Source organism: Syngnathoides biaculeatus, chromosome 6 (assembly GCF_019802595.1).
Source record: "Syngnathoides biaculeatus isolate LvHL_M chromosome 6, ASM1980259v1, whole genome shotgun sequence".
In the NCBI taxonomy this organism is placed as follows: domain Eukaryota; kingdom Metazoa; phylum Chordata; class Actinopteri; order Syngnathiformes; family Syngnathidae; genus Syngnathoides; species Syngnathoides biaculeatus.
In genome coordinates this window covers 29261649-29277106 of record NC_084645.1, presented here as the reverse complement: position 1 = coordinate 29277106, position 15458 = coordinate 29261649, and positions in this window count along the sequence as shown.

The window sequence follows — 15458 nt, the reverse complement described above, 5'->3', positions numbered from 1 at the left end:
GAACTGTCGCAGTTACAATCACACCTATGGGCAATTTAGAGTGTCCAATTAATGTTGCTTGTTTTTAGGATGTGGGAGGGTACCGGAGAACGTGTAAACTCCACATAGGCGGGTCCGGGATCGACCCCCGTCCTCAGAACTGTGAGGCCAACGCTTTACCAGCTGATCCGCCCTGAGATGTCATCAATAAGTTTAAATTTTTCATGTGTTCAGCGTTAACTCAAAACAGTTGTGAAATTAATGGAAATGCCATTCATCCATTCGACACCCCTCCCAAAATGTAGGAAAATTGCAATTCTGTAATATATACCGTCCCGCAACTACAAACTATAAAGTGCATTTTTCTAAATGATTTACAGTGTTCTCCTCTGCACCCCCACCCTAAAAAAAATTATCTTTTCCCAAGATGACGCCATTGTCGGGTTGTTGATCGAAAAGAAGAATTTGACCAATGACGGTGGGGAAGGGGGGGCGGGGGTACTTTATTGAGTTCCGAGGGTGCAGGATGAGGAAATTTTGGGCCAAAGAATCTTGACCGAGGCCGACTTATGGAAATCAAAATCGCCTTTTTGCAACCGCTCATAACGCATATGAAAAACTTCTCACGTTAACGGGAGTCACGTAACGCAAACGCAAAGTAGGACAACCAGTCAAAGATGCGCCCAGACCGATAAATAAGCAGCGAGCGCGTCTGAGAGGACAAACTTGTCTCCGTGGCGCTGCTTTCTCCACGTGGACGACTCTTTACGTGACAGCCAGCGTCTCCTCCTGCTTGTTCCTCCCCCGTGAAGACAAAAGAATGTGTGGCAAGGCGCAAATATAAAACACAAGTGTGAGGGCGGAAAGAAAGAAGGGAAAAAAAAAGAGAAGAAATGGAGCGCGTGCGTCTTCCAACCCCCCGTGGACCCGAGTTGTGCATCCAGTCGTTCCATCAAGAGTTTGGCCCGCGACCGGCGCCCCGTTGTTTACCCGCATCCTTTTCCGACAATAAGCGAGCACAGCGGGATCCGAGGAACCGTCCGCCGGCCGTTGTTCGGCCTCGATGCGAAGGTTCGGGTTCGAGCGGCAGGTTGTGGGTTTGATCCCTGTCTGGTCAACCGAAGACTTGAAAACGAACCGGCCGGGCTCTGAATTGCTTCTGCTGAACGGGCGACACGAACCTGCCGTCGATTTTTGTCGGAGACGACGAGATGCAAACACATACCGTAATTTCCGGCCGATAAGCCGGGACTTTTTTCCACACGCTTTCAACCCTGCGGTTTATGCGGTGATGCGGCTAATTTGTGCATTTTTTTTCTAACGGCTGCAAGGGTGCACTCGAGCGGAAAAGGTTAAGAGTGAGGCGATGGAATCAATGTGGCGAGGAAGTGACTTTTACCGGTATGCTTTTTTTAAACCAGCCCTGTTAGCGCTCCGCTAGCGTTAGTGCTGTTCTAGCGTGTTGCTGTGTCTCAGTGATTTTTACCGATATGTTTTTTTTTTTTTTAACCGGCGGTTATTAGCACCACACTGGCGTTAGCGCCACGCTAGGGTTTTGCTGCTGTGTTACTGTTGCGTCTCAGTGATTTAGGTATGTTTTTTTTTTTTTTTTTTTTAACTGGCTCTCTTAGCGCTGTGCTACCGTGTTGCTACTGTGGAGCTGCCACAGCTCTTTTTTTTTTAACCGGTATGTTTTTTTGTTTTTTTTTTAAACTGGCCCTGTTAGCGCCACACTAGCATGTTGCTGCTGTGTTACTGTCGTGTCTCAGTGATTTAGGTATGTGTGTTTTTTTTTGAACTGGCTCTGTTAGCGCTGTGCTACCGTGTTGCTGCCACAGCTGTTTTTTTTTTTTTTGTTTGTTTTTACCCGTAAGTTTTTTTTTTAACAGCCTCTTCATCCTACAGTGTTTTTGCTATGTTAAGCTAAGATAAGGTATTACAACTTTGACAACTCATTCTGTGTACCGTCTTTCTCTGGAAATATCTGGTGTTTCAATGTGGGCACTTGCGGCTTTTACACAGGTGCGGCTTATGTATGTACCAAATGGTATTTCCTTTACAAATGTACCGGGTGAGGCTTATAAGCAGGTGCGCTCTGTAGGCTGGAAATTACAATACATCTAATTGTCATGCACTTGGGACAGAAAGTGACCTCTATGCCGTGGCTGGCTTGCTCCAAATGATCAAAGAGACGTCATTCTTCCGGTAACGCGTTTCCATTCCTACAATCTTCATTTTTCGCATTTTCTCAAATGTTCCATGGCGAAACTCATCAAAGCTCACGACCGACAAACGGGACTTCTGCCCAACCCAAAGGTGCGTGCTCCCAGGGAAGCAGGCTTGACCCACAGGATGGGCACTCTCGTTCGCACCGTCACCGTACAAAACCATCAAGCCGCGACCGTGGAAGGAAGGTGACCCGTTCTGGCCGACGCCTTGCCCAAAAAGTGTCGAAAGGCGCGTTAACAAGGACAACATGATTCTGGCGCAGTGGAGATAAATCCAGCCGAGTGACGGTCCTCATGTGGGGGTCACATGTCAGAGCATTTAAATCAAAATCTAAACTAAAAGGGCCATGATTGGGGGGGGGGGTAGTTGTTTTTAAATAACAAAATCTCACACACTCGCAAAAAACAAACACGGCGTGTGGTGACGCTAACTTTCGTAAACATGCTATTTTTGGAAACGCGCTCGGGGGCCATCTGGGTGGGGTCCATCTGCTGCGAAGAATGTGGAATCGAAGTCAATAAAACATCTTGAAATGTGAGCTAAGTTCGCTCGGGAAAAAATAAAAAATAAAACAACTGCGACCGATACATCACCGAAATGACAGTCAACATATTTTAGTTTTGTTGGCGAAGAGAGGGGAATCTATCTTTTTTTTTTTGGTTTCTTTTTTCATTAGCACTGCACATGTATATGCCGTTTGCAAAAGCGACAATTACGGGACAAAAGGTGACGCCACCTCCCTCCCCCAAAATGTCAAACTTTTGGAGGTCAACTGATGGCAAACTTCAAGTTTTGGTTTAAATAGTTGATTGGAATACATACAGGTCGAAATCCACAGCGAATCGTCAAAATTTGCCACCGTGCCCCGCCCACACGAAAAATGTTTCGGCATTATGCGTCATGCGTCTGTCTCGTCGTGTTTCCAATGTGGAACCAACCAGAAGAAGTTTCTACAAAGAGGATCCCAGGAAATGGCCAGATTGCCCCTAAAATGTCATCTTAAAATTAAAATGGCAAATTAACGTTCAGTGGTGTGGATTTCACGCAAATTCTGGGGTGCAATCGTCAATCGGTGACGAGTCATTAAGATCTGGAGCCCACGGCCATCCATCCATCCATCCATCCATCCATCCATCCATTCATCCATCCATCCATTATCTACCCCTTTTCCGAGTCGGGTCTCGGGGGAAGTAGCTTCAGCAGGGATACCCAGACTTCCCTTTCCCCAGCCACTTCTTCCAGCTCTTCCGGAGGGATCCCGAGGCGTACCCAGGCCAGGCGAGAGACATAGTCTCTCCAGCGTGTCCTGGGTCGTCCTCGGGGTCTCTTTCCGGTGGGACAAGCCCGGAACACCCCTCCAGGGAGGGGTCCGGGAGGCATCCGAATCAGATGCCCCAGCCACCTCATCCGGCTCCTCTCGATGCGGAGGAGTAGTGCCTCGACACTGAGCCCCTCCCGGATGACCGAGCTTCTCACCCTATCTAGAGCCCGGACACCCTGCGAAGGAAACTCATTGCAGCCCCTTGTATCCGGGATCTTGTTCTTTCGGTCACGACCCACAGCTCATGCCCGTAGGTGAGGGCAGGAGCGTAGATCGAATGGTAAACTGAGAGCTTGGCCTTTGGACTTAGCTCCCTCTTTACCACGACGGACCGATACAAAGTCCGCATGACCGCAGACGCTGCACCGATCCATCTGTCGGTCTCCCGCTCCATTCTTCCCTAACCCTCCTCGACCCCACAGCCAACGACCCCAAAAAAACGTCGGACAGTTTAGCATTTAGCAGTTTGACAAATCGACCCGCAAAGGTGCGTTTCAAACCAAAATCCGCATTTCAGGCGTGGCCTTCCTTCGACGCAGACACGCCGACTAAATTTCGTTCTGCTCGGCGAATATTGTTTTCGGGGGCTGAATCCGGCGGCGCCGAAGTGACCAATGGCGAGTCATCGGGTTTCGCAACCACACGAGATGACAAATTCAGAAAAAAGTCTAACGTTGGCCATGAGTCGAGCACACGTGCCTCAAACTCGCTAGCGATCAAAGAAGGACTAAAATGTCCGATCCGAACAAAAATGGCTTTTGTCTGTGTCTCCTTACGACAGACACGCCTCCCAAATTTCACATTTCTCAACTGGTTTCGATCGTATCTTGACCCAGGAGGTGATGCCATCGTGGAAATAATGTTTTTTTTTTTTTTTTAATTTTAAAAGATAAACTAAATCATGACAAACACGGACTTTTTTTTTGGTGTTTGGCTGGCGCGCCGCCGCCGCCGCTGCTGCCTTTCATTACACCGCAAACGAAAAGGCCAAATGGCACAAAGAGTGTCAGACTGTTCTTGAATAAATCACGCTTGATAACATCTCGACAACGCGATGAAAGGCTTCGCATTCAATGACTGGCTTTATCACATTTGGATTGGCCGCCGCTCGCATTCCTTTTTTTTTTTTTTTTTTTTGCGGATAGCGGCTACCGTTAGCTTCGAGTGACGCAGGAGGAACAAAATGTACCTTGATAATCTTGGAGGAAGAGTGACACAGAAATAGGACAAGTCGAGAAATCCTCCGGGAGTCTCATCCTCAGGCGCTTTCTTTCCGCGTTACGTAACGACGTCCGTCGCTTGGCATCATGGGATCAATGAGCCGACTCCAAAGTACGCAGATGTGTGTTACGTGAGGTCCTATTTTTACAGACACATTTACAACAAAGTTGTTTTGCTCCCAATGTGGGCAAAACAGAGGAAAATTCAAGCGTATCCTGCATGTTTTTGGGGATGCGGGAGGAAACCGGAGTGCCCGGAGGAAACCCAACGCAGGCACGGGGAGAACGTGGGCGGGAATGGGATTCGAACTCCGGTCCTCAGAATACGTCCGTACCGATTTGAACCTGTGGCTGTAAATAATGTTGAATATTCGGATGGTTCTTTGAACGGGAATGACGCAGAGTCTGACTCCTCGAGGCCGACGTGCGGGACATTAACGTGGAAATTCACTGGTTTGCATGAACAACGTATCCAATAGTTTATGTAATATGTACCCTATTTTGACAATGTGATGTTAAATCCTCTCTCATTTAATAGTGTTTTGAGAAGTTTTCCATCGACAATTACATATTTTCAGGCGCGGTGCCATTTTTGCGAGTCACATGACCGACGTGGGCGGATGTGACGTGTACCGTGCCGCGACAAAGGCTCGATTACATGGGACACGATTTATGCCCAGTGCCGATTTCTTGTATTTATCCTCATCTGATGAAGGAACAGCAGCAATAGCATCGGTTGATCGGGTAGACGCAGGAATAGCTTCGTACAGAGCCGTGAGCGATGCCGCTCACATCCATGCACGTAGGTCATGTGACTTGCGAAAATGGCCCCTGAAAATTCAGAATTGTCGATAAAAAAAAAATCTTCTCAAAACACTGTTAAATGAGAGAGGATTTAACATCACATTGTCAAAATAGAGTACATATATCATGACCTATTGGATACATTGTTAATGCAAACCAGTGGATTTCCCCTTTAAGTGCTCGGTTACATTCCTACACAATCATGCCCAGCGCTGATTTCTCTGATTTATCCTCATCTGATGATGACATAGCCGTATCGGTTGATCGGGAAGACAGAGGAATACGTCCACACAGATTTGAACCTGTGGCTGTAAATAATGTTGAATGTTCGGATGGTTCTTCGGACGGGAATGACGCGAGTCTGACTACCCGGAGGCCAATGCGCGGGACACACCATACATCCATCCTATCGATTTTGGAGTGCGTTTAGGCGAGCTAGCGGAGGACTGCACCGAGGACAGCACTCGTGGCCATGAAGGACGGTCGAACCCATCAATGAAAGGTACAGTGAAGAAAACAAGTATTTGAACACCCTGCGATATTGCAAGTTCTCCCTACTTAGAAATCAAGGAAGGGTCTGAAATTTTCATCGTAGGTGCATGTCCACTGTGAGCAAGATCATCTAAAAATAAAAATCCAGAAATCACAATGTATGATTTTTTTTTTAACGATTTATTTGTGTGATACAGCTGTAAATAAGTATTTGAACGCCTGTCTATCAGCTAGAATTCTGATCCCCAAAGACCTGTTAGTCCGCCTTTAAAAGTCCACCTGCACTCCATGTATTAGCCTGAATCAGATGCACCTGTCCACCCCATACAATCCGTAAGACTCAGACTCGTAACACGGCCAATTTTGCAATATTTTACCGTGTCCGACCGCATTCAAACCGCCAATGATTTCTTTGTTGCGGCACGTAATACATTACATCCCTGCACGTAGGTCTTGTGACTCGCCAAAATGGCGGCGCCCACATGAAAATTCGGTATTGCCGATAAAAATCTTCTCAAAACACCATTAAATGGGAGCGGATTAACATCATATTTTCCAGATACAGTACATTTGACATGAACTATTGGATACGTTGTTAATCCAAACCACCGGAATTCCCTTTTACGTTCTTTTTTCACGACGAATTGTTGAAAATGACTTTGTGCCGCGCTTGCTCGGACTCCACAGATTGCTCACTCGTCCTTCCTGACTTGTGTGCTCATAAATGTAAACTATGTGACACGTGTGACTCCTTCGCACAGCGCGTTGCGCTCGTTGCATAGCGGGGCCGCTAATTCAAACCTTTCAATCCGGCGGGCTAATAAAAGACAGAAAGCGCCTATAAATAGACGCGCGGTCTAAGAATATCCCCTCGAGCGGGAGGCGGCCAGCGGTTCTGAGCTTACGTTGTGTTCTACTGAACCCGCGGCGTTGAAATGGATACCGACTTGATGTTTGCTTGCTAACGGAGATCGTGACTCGCTTTGTTTTTCATGTGTTTAACTTGTAAAAGTATATTTTCAAACAGAGTCACAGTTAAGACGAGAACTGATTGCGATGCGTAACGGCGCCACGCGAGAGGCCGCTAAGGCCCCCGAACGAAGGCCCGGTGCTGCGTAAATGACTAAATCACAATGGGGACTTCCTCCATTGCAAGGACGCCCATGGGACGCTTTTTTAAGAACACTTGCTCATTCGAAGGCGGTCTGGTCCAGTCCACAAACTTGCTTACGTGCATACTATTGTGAAAATTTGCAGTGTATATTTCTATGGGGTCGGGCACGGTGGCTCTGCTGGTAAAGCGTTGGCCTCACAGTTTTGAGGATCGATCCCGGCCCCGCCTGTGTGGAATTTGCATGTTCTCCCCTCCACTCCGGTTTCCTCCCACATCCCAAAAACAACCAACATCAATTGGACACTCTAAATTGCCCATAGGTGTGATCGTGAGTGTGGTTGTTTGTCTCGATGTGCCCTGCGATTGGCTGGCAACCAGTTCAGGGCGTAACCCGCCTCTTGCCCGATGACAGATGGGTTAGGCTCCAGCGCTCCCCATGACCCTTAAGAGGATAAGCATCAGAGAAAATGGACTGATGGAGGGGTATTTCTATGAACAGTTAGAAGCGGATATTTAAATGATGTTTTTCCTGTCCGACATGAAATTTTATTCTTTAATTTGTTAAAAGGCCAACTAAAGACAGAAGGATTTATCTTGACAATTTTTCCATCACTTTCTTTTAAGGCAGAAGTTTACATCCAATAAGATGATCGTGTCTCTAAAGATTTTGGGGAACCCACAACTCACATTGGATTATTGACAACATTTGAGTCCATTAGAGACACACCTGTGGAAGTATTTGAACTAAGCACACCTGAACCGCACCGCTTCTTGGGTAAGATCCAGGGAAAGTCATAGTGAAATCAGCCGAGATGTCAGGAAGAGAATTGTGGACAATTCCACAAGTCCGGTTCATCCTTGGGTGCAATTTTTCAGATGTCAGAGGGTGCCAGATTCATCTGTTGAAACATCATGTCATGTCATTATGCAAGCCGCTCATCCTCACAAGGGTTGCAGGAAAGCCGGAGCCTATCCCAGCTAGCTTCGGGCAAAAGGCGGACTACACCCTGGACTGGTCGCAGGGCAGATATCGACACCATCACTGAGTGGGAATTGATTCCACGCTGCCCGCACCAAAGGCAGGCGTGTGTGTGTACCACTACACCGTCAGAAATCTTATTATATTATTATATGCAAGTATAGACACCATGGCATGGGAAGGGGTAGGTTGGGTCAGCTGATGGGTCACCAGGGATAGGGTTTCAAAGGGTTTTATTGTTTGTAAGTGAAAGGAGGGTTTCAAAGGGATTTCTGGAAATGGACTGCTTATCTCTCGTGCTCTCCACACCTGGATTCGAATCCCATCCTCATCGAAATTTTCCGTTTTGCCGTGTCGTAACCCCAAAACTGTCTTGAAACCCTACTTTGAGACCTTAACCAAGGCTTGAAACGACCCCGGTGATCCAACATCAGATGACCTGAGAGAGATTCTCATTTCTTCAGAGATTTTGAACTTCTTTTACGGAAGGGATTGCTCACGTCGCCACGGTGGCCGATCGAAACAAAATATTAGGAACGGCACCGGGAAACATCAACAAGCGCGCTAACAAACAGACGCGGCGGCGAAAAAGCGGGCAATATTATCTTTCCAAAGGTCGAAAGGAGTTTCTGACATGCGATCAATGTAAATAGGATTATTGTAAGAAGATGAGGGTGAGTCAAATGTTTGGAATAGCTGACAACATGTCATAAATAAAGGTTTTTATGATTTCAAAATAAAAAAAAAAAATAGTTGAGTGGGGGCCTGACAAACACATTGGCTCAATTAAAGCGCAATATAAATAAAAGCAATTCCTGCGGTGATACGAGGCAAGGACGTTGTTGGCCACGAAAGGCTTTTTATTCAATATAAATAATAAATGTTGTGGCGCTGGAATCGAGCAGCGCGCTCGCTCGCTCGCTGTGTTTTGGAATAACAGCGCGAGGCAGCCGCACGACACGCTGCCCCGTGTCATTAGGATCATTCAACACGTGGGATTTGATTTATTTTCGGGCCGCAATGTTACGATGTTTCGTGGAGTTCGTCGCTAACGAACCAGCAGAGGGCGCACTTCACTCGAGCTCGACTAGTTTGCCGCCGGTTGGGCTGCGACAGAAATTGAAGCAGGGAGTTCACAGCAAGTGCTGTTGTTTTTTTAATTTCAGGAAAAGACTGGTTACCATTTTAATCTTTTTATGCTGAATTAGCATAATTAATTAATTAACATAATCAACATAGATTTCTTGATTTGAGTTTGAGGGCCCTATACTAGTGACTTGCGTAAATCTGGTGCTGCGGGTGATAATTTTATAGAGCAGCTCAGCCCGTCAGACCCGTGGTCGTGTCTACAGCTGACTGCATTTGCCGCCAATCAAAGCGGCTCCTCTCATTCCCTTTAAATGTTGCGCAGTGAGAGTCTCACACGCCATCGGTGACAACGGACAGCGAGAGGGTACCCTTATTAAATACATAATAACCCCGTGGCTTCAATATGTCGGTGAAGCCGGCTTGCCCGTCTGCACCAAAACTACTTGGCTGACTTTCTGTCCCCAAGGACACGTGCCCGCTACCTTGGAAAATTCATATCGGTGCAGACCAGTTTGCCAAATTGTCAAACCGGAGCAGTGAGCTTGTGCATGCAAATGAGAACCGGCCGGCATTTCTGCCTCACTGCAGATGCTCCACCTACGAAAATATTTTAATGAAATTATTATTATTACATTTTTGCTTTCAATGGTAATCGAATCTTCATTTTCCAAATTGATGATCACTGAATTTATTTATTTATAACTAATAATAACTAATTGAGAATAAAAAAAACCCTTAAAATTAGTTGAAAATCATAAATTCCAAAATCCTTCTTTTTTTTAATTTAACATTCTTATTTTTCACTTCACTCTGAGTTTCGGCGGCTCAACGGATCAGCTGGTAAAGCTTTGGCCCCACAGTCCTGAGGTTCCGGGTTCAATCCCTGACCCCCCTGTGTGGAGTTTGCATGTTCTCCCCATGCCTGCGTGGGATTTCTCAGGGCGCTCCGGTATTCCTGCCACGTCCCAAAAACATGCAACATTAATTGGACACTCTAAATTGCCCATAGGTGTGATTGTGAGTGCAGCTGTTTGTCTCCATGTGCCTTGTGATTGGCTGGCAACCAGTTCAGGGCAAATTCCCGCCTCCTGCCTGTTGACAGCTGGGATAGGCTCAGTTTTCCGAGAGCTTCGTGAGGATATGCGGCAAAGAAAATGGATGGATGGATATTATTATTATTAAAATTTTTCCTTTCAGCAATAATCGAATCTTCCTTTTCCCAATTGATCACAGAATTGATTTATTTATAACTAATGATAACTAATTGAGAATAAAAAAAACCCTTAGCAAAATTATTTGAAAATAATTTATTCTAAAATACTTTTTTTTTTAAATTAAACATTATTTTTCACTTCATTCTTCATTTTATGTTCAGGGTGGACTGTAAACTTTAACAACATGTTTATTTTTTTTTTCATTTACTTTTACTATTTTCAGATTTGCACTAAATTTACACGATTTATGTGGTGTAACCAGTGTGAAATGTGGAAAGCCACCAGTGAGTAAAAAAAATTGTGAGGTTTGATCATATCAACCTCACTTTTGTCATTTTACTGTCGAGAGCTACTTAGTAAAGCAACCAAAACATTTGGTATGTATAAAAAAATGAAAACAATTGTATAGGAATGTTTTTGTCTTGCATGATGATAAAAAGAAAAGGTAAAAGAAAAAAATTGAGAAGTGTGAGGCAAAGAACTCCTTTTTGGCAAAATGCACGCATCCAGATCCCAATGAGGACAGCGCGTGCAGTCGCCATGGCGACACACGGGTCATTCAAAGCGCCCGAAGCTGCCGGTCGGCCGATTTAGTTGAGAAAAGTCATGCGACGACACGCTGACGCATTAATGGGCCGTGGTGCCTTCAAGGGGCTTTTTACACGCGCAAACTCTCACCTGGACATCCTGTCCAAGGTCTGCGAATTTCCTGGACGAGGTCTCCCAGTTCTACAGAACGGCGGCGGCGGCGTTTGCACCATTCAGGATAGAAATTAAAGGGGTGGTGGTGGGTGTGGGGGGTTCAGTTGTGCTAGAAGGGTTAAACTCTGAAAGTATGGTTTCAAAACAGGGTTTAGGGTTTAAATTCTAGTTTTAAACCCGGGTGAAGTTTTCAAGGCAATTAGGATTTCAAATCAGGGTTAAGGTTTCAGATCAAATCCGGATTAGCGTGCCACAAATGGTTCGGGTTTGAAATTACGCCTTCAAAACGGGATTAAGGTTTCAAATTAGTGTTAGGATTTCAAGGATGGCTTTGAAGGCAGAGTCAGGATTTCAAAGTACTTCGGGTTTCAAATGTACTTATTGATGATGGCTATTCATGTGCGTGTAATGTTTTCCCTTCCTGTTGACTCTTTTCAATCTGTAACCTAAACCTAAAAAAAAAAAAAAAAAAAACAAATAAATAAAAAGTGATGTCGACAGAGACGATGGCGAAACAACGCCGAAGGCCAAACGAAGACGCCGCTTGTAGCGTTTTTCCGGATGCTTCTGCTCTCCATGTGGGGCTGATGTCTCGACATCAAGTGTGTCGCAGACCCTCCCACTGGCTCTGGCATTCAGGTACGTCCCCCCCCCCCCCACCCCCCACCCCCCACCCCAACCCACACCCCCCTGACTGCCTCTATAAAACCCCGCATGTCCTCGGCGTAAACGTCAGACCGCCACACTTAGTAAAGACGACAAGAAGAGCATCTTTTCATCACCTTGCCAACGCGCTCGCGAGTTCCAGGTAAGGCAGCGGACTGGTTCCTTTTTGCCTCATCTTTGGACTTTCGGGATTAGTTTTGAAGTCACCTGGAATGTAAGGACGGAACGAATGTCGACCGTTACATATTTAAATCATTCTAGGCGCTTCCCGCGGCACGTCCACTGATGTTTTATCGGGTTTTTGGAATTTGGGATTGCCGTACAGCGCGGGATCGACAGGGCCGAGCACCTGCGGCACCTGAGGAAGTCTCGTTAAGACGAAAGGCCCGGCAAGACCCGAGATTCGTTACGTTCGGGAGCTCCTCCGAAAACTAACCCAGTCAAATCTTTTTATAAACTGATATCGTACATTCAAATAGTACAAAATCAATGTCAAATAAAAAAAACATAAATCTTAACTAAAACAAATAAAGTATTTATTAATGAGCCAGTTAAAAGCGTTAACTTCTTGTCGTGAATCTCCACAAATAACCTCTTTTCTTTTATAACAAAAGGCATATTGTTGATGTAATAAAGTCCTGTTTATTCTTTGCTAAAGAATTGTGTATTTTTCCAAAGTATAATTCTATTTTCCCTTCAAACAGTAAATGCAATAGATCGCCTTTATTGTCATTGCACACGCAGATTAAGGCACACAATAAAGTTGTATTTTGGCATTTCCCTAATTAAAATATAACCTTCCCAGATTTCAACTTTAACTTTGATAATAGTACTTAATACGTGTGTTTAATTATCCTCACAAGGTAAATATCCACACATCCATTACAACTTGGAAAATTACAATTCTATTCCCGTTATAAAGTTTTGGGTTTTTTTTTTTCCCTGACAAAATATATCTTTATCCTTCTGAGCATTAAAACTCTTTTTTTTTCTTTAAAAATACAAACTTTGTGAATTTTTTTCCTCTCATAAACATTTGCAGCGCTCCATCTTGACCTGTGCGTGTCTCCCTCCTTTGTGCACCTTTTTCCCTGGCAGGTATTGCTCCCCCCCCCTCGTCCCTCCCCCTCCACCCCGGACCCCCGCCAACATGAGGCTCACGCTGCACACGCTCCTCTGGTGCTGCGTTTTGACGGCGGTGATGCCGCTCATGAGGAGCGCCGTGCTAAGGAAAAGGTCAGTCACCCATTTTTTTTTTTTTTTTGACAGCTCATCCATTTTGGTAGAACTCTCAGAGTGAAGTTTGGCATTTTATGGCGAGTCAGCAAAATTTGCCCGCAGACTGTGATGAAAATTTTGATTCCGGGCCATAAATCTGCGTGAAATTTCATAGCAAGTGGACAAAATGTCTGCCCTCGAAAGACCCCTGAAAGATGCCAAAATGAGCCTAAAAGGCCTGCCTCAAATCCAAACGGCAGACTTCCTGCGCAACGTCAAGCATGTGATCTTCAGACTTTTTTGTGGCTCTACTCATGATAAACATTTTTTTTTTTTGTCACGTTGCTAACTGAAGCCAACTTCGGAGGTTCGGGGGGTTGATTTTCAAAAATGCCTGCGATAGTGGCGCATCAAACATACAACAGAAATGGGACAAGCATCCCTTGAAATAACCCTAAAATGGCCGCTTTCAACTAAAATGGCAGACTTCCTGCGGCATATTTTGTGTATGTGCGTGTGTGTGTCTACTCCAAATACCAAATTTTATGTTGTTAATCTCTGAGGGGGTTCATTAAAAACAAAACAAAACAAACAAAAAAAGAGGACATTCTGGTCTATGCTATTGAGCCGATGTCAAGAAACGACCAAACTGAGCCTAAAGACGCCTGAGTCAGAATTCCTGCGTCTTTTCTGGCCACTCTCGAACAAAATTGGTCAGGCCTAAACAAAGCCATCGGTTTACTTCACAGGTGTCAAACTCAGGCCCGGGGGGCAGATTTGGCCCCGCCACATGATTTTATGTGGCCCGCGGAGCTAATTCTAGAGTATCCATTTCCATGATTCTTGCAAAAATTCTCATAAATGATGAAGTTGAGATATTACAAGCATTGTTGTTACTAACTGAAAAACACATTCCCCTTGATTTCTGATTCCAAAACTAGTTCATAAATTGATGATGTAAATATGATGAGACGATTAAATATTTTTATTGTATTGGAAGCTGTAATTACAATGTGTTTGACACCCCTGCTTTACTTCCTGTGTGTCAGGTTCAAAGGGCGTCTGCTGACGAAGCGAGATGCGGCCAGAGAAGTCTACGTGGGACTCCCGCAGACTGCCGGGGACCCAAGAACTGAATTGTCAGCCTCCAGGTACGTAAAATAGACAAACGCATGCATCTGGTCGAGATCCGCAGAATCCATTTAAAACCGACCATTATGGAAAGTGGAGTTTAAATCACGACAATAAAGATTGCAACACTAATCTGCGATGGCCCGTAGATCAGTGACAAAAACCGAATGAAATTAGCAAATCCTTTAAACAGGGACGCACACAACATTGTGGAGTGAGCCGGTCCGCTAAAGATTTCTGGTTCTCGCAGCTTGTTTTTCAGCACCCGAAGTCGCCGCTCTGCACCCAAAACCTCCGGCTGCTTCCTGTTCTCGTGCGCCTACCACGACCTCCTCCACCGCCTGAGCCAGATGCACGACAACGACAAAAGGGTGGCCACCGCCCCCAAGGACAAGTTGAACTCCATCGGCCGCCGTCGCCGGAGCGCCGACGACCCGACGGATGCGGGCGTGCTTGAAGCCGGGCCCGGTGGCTTCCCTTGTTGGGTGTGTTTGTTCACCACGGACAACGAGAAGCCCTCTCTCGTCGAGTCGTTAGGACGGACGCCGAGCGTGGAGGATTGGCCGCGTCCGACGCAACAAGCGGCAGACGGAACGGAGGAAGCGGGAATCGGCTTGGGAAGATGCGACGCCGCCGCAGGGCCACCAAGGCATCCAAAATGAGAGATGGAATGTATTCAATATGTACTGAGCATATTCGTAGTTAAAGTTTATATCTGTTTATATCTCGCGGTACCTACATCCATTTGAATACGTTCAAAATTGAATTTATTTTAGTGGTTCAAGTCAAAAAGTGAATTTCCTTATAATTGCCCACCTATTTGCGGATTGCTATTTACAAATTAACCCCAACAGAACCATGTTGATATCCATTTTCCAAACTGCTTATCCTCACAAAGGTAACAGGAGTGCCGGATCGATCAGACGCTGCCCACACGAAAGTCTCCCGTGTCTACCACGACACTATCAGTGACCTCATGTGCGACCGATCCCCGATTATTAGGAAACTCAACCCTTGTTACCCTAAGACGCCACAAGATGGGGCCAAATAGGGAGGAGATTAGCCTGGGTTGTTCAGAAGTGTCATTATTGTACACGTCAAGTGCACTTTGGCTGCATTTTATAAACTTTTCAAGTCATTTTTACTTCTAGTCAATGAAATTAAGCTGTTTTTGAATCATAATTTGCACTACATTTACGGTGACTACGTACTATTAATGTAGGCAACGGCAATTTTTAGTAAGCATGATTTTATTTCTGTGCTAATTATAGACAATTACATCTTCCAACGAACAAAAATT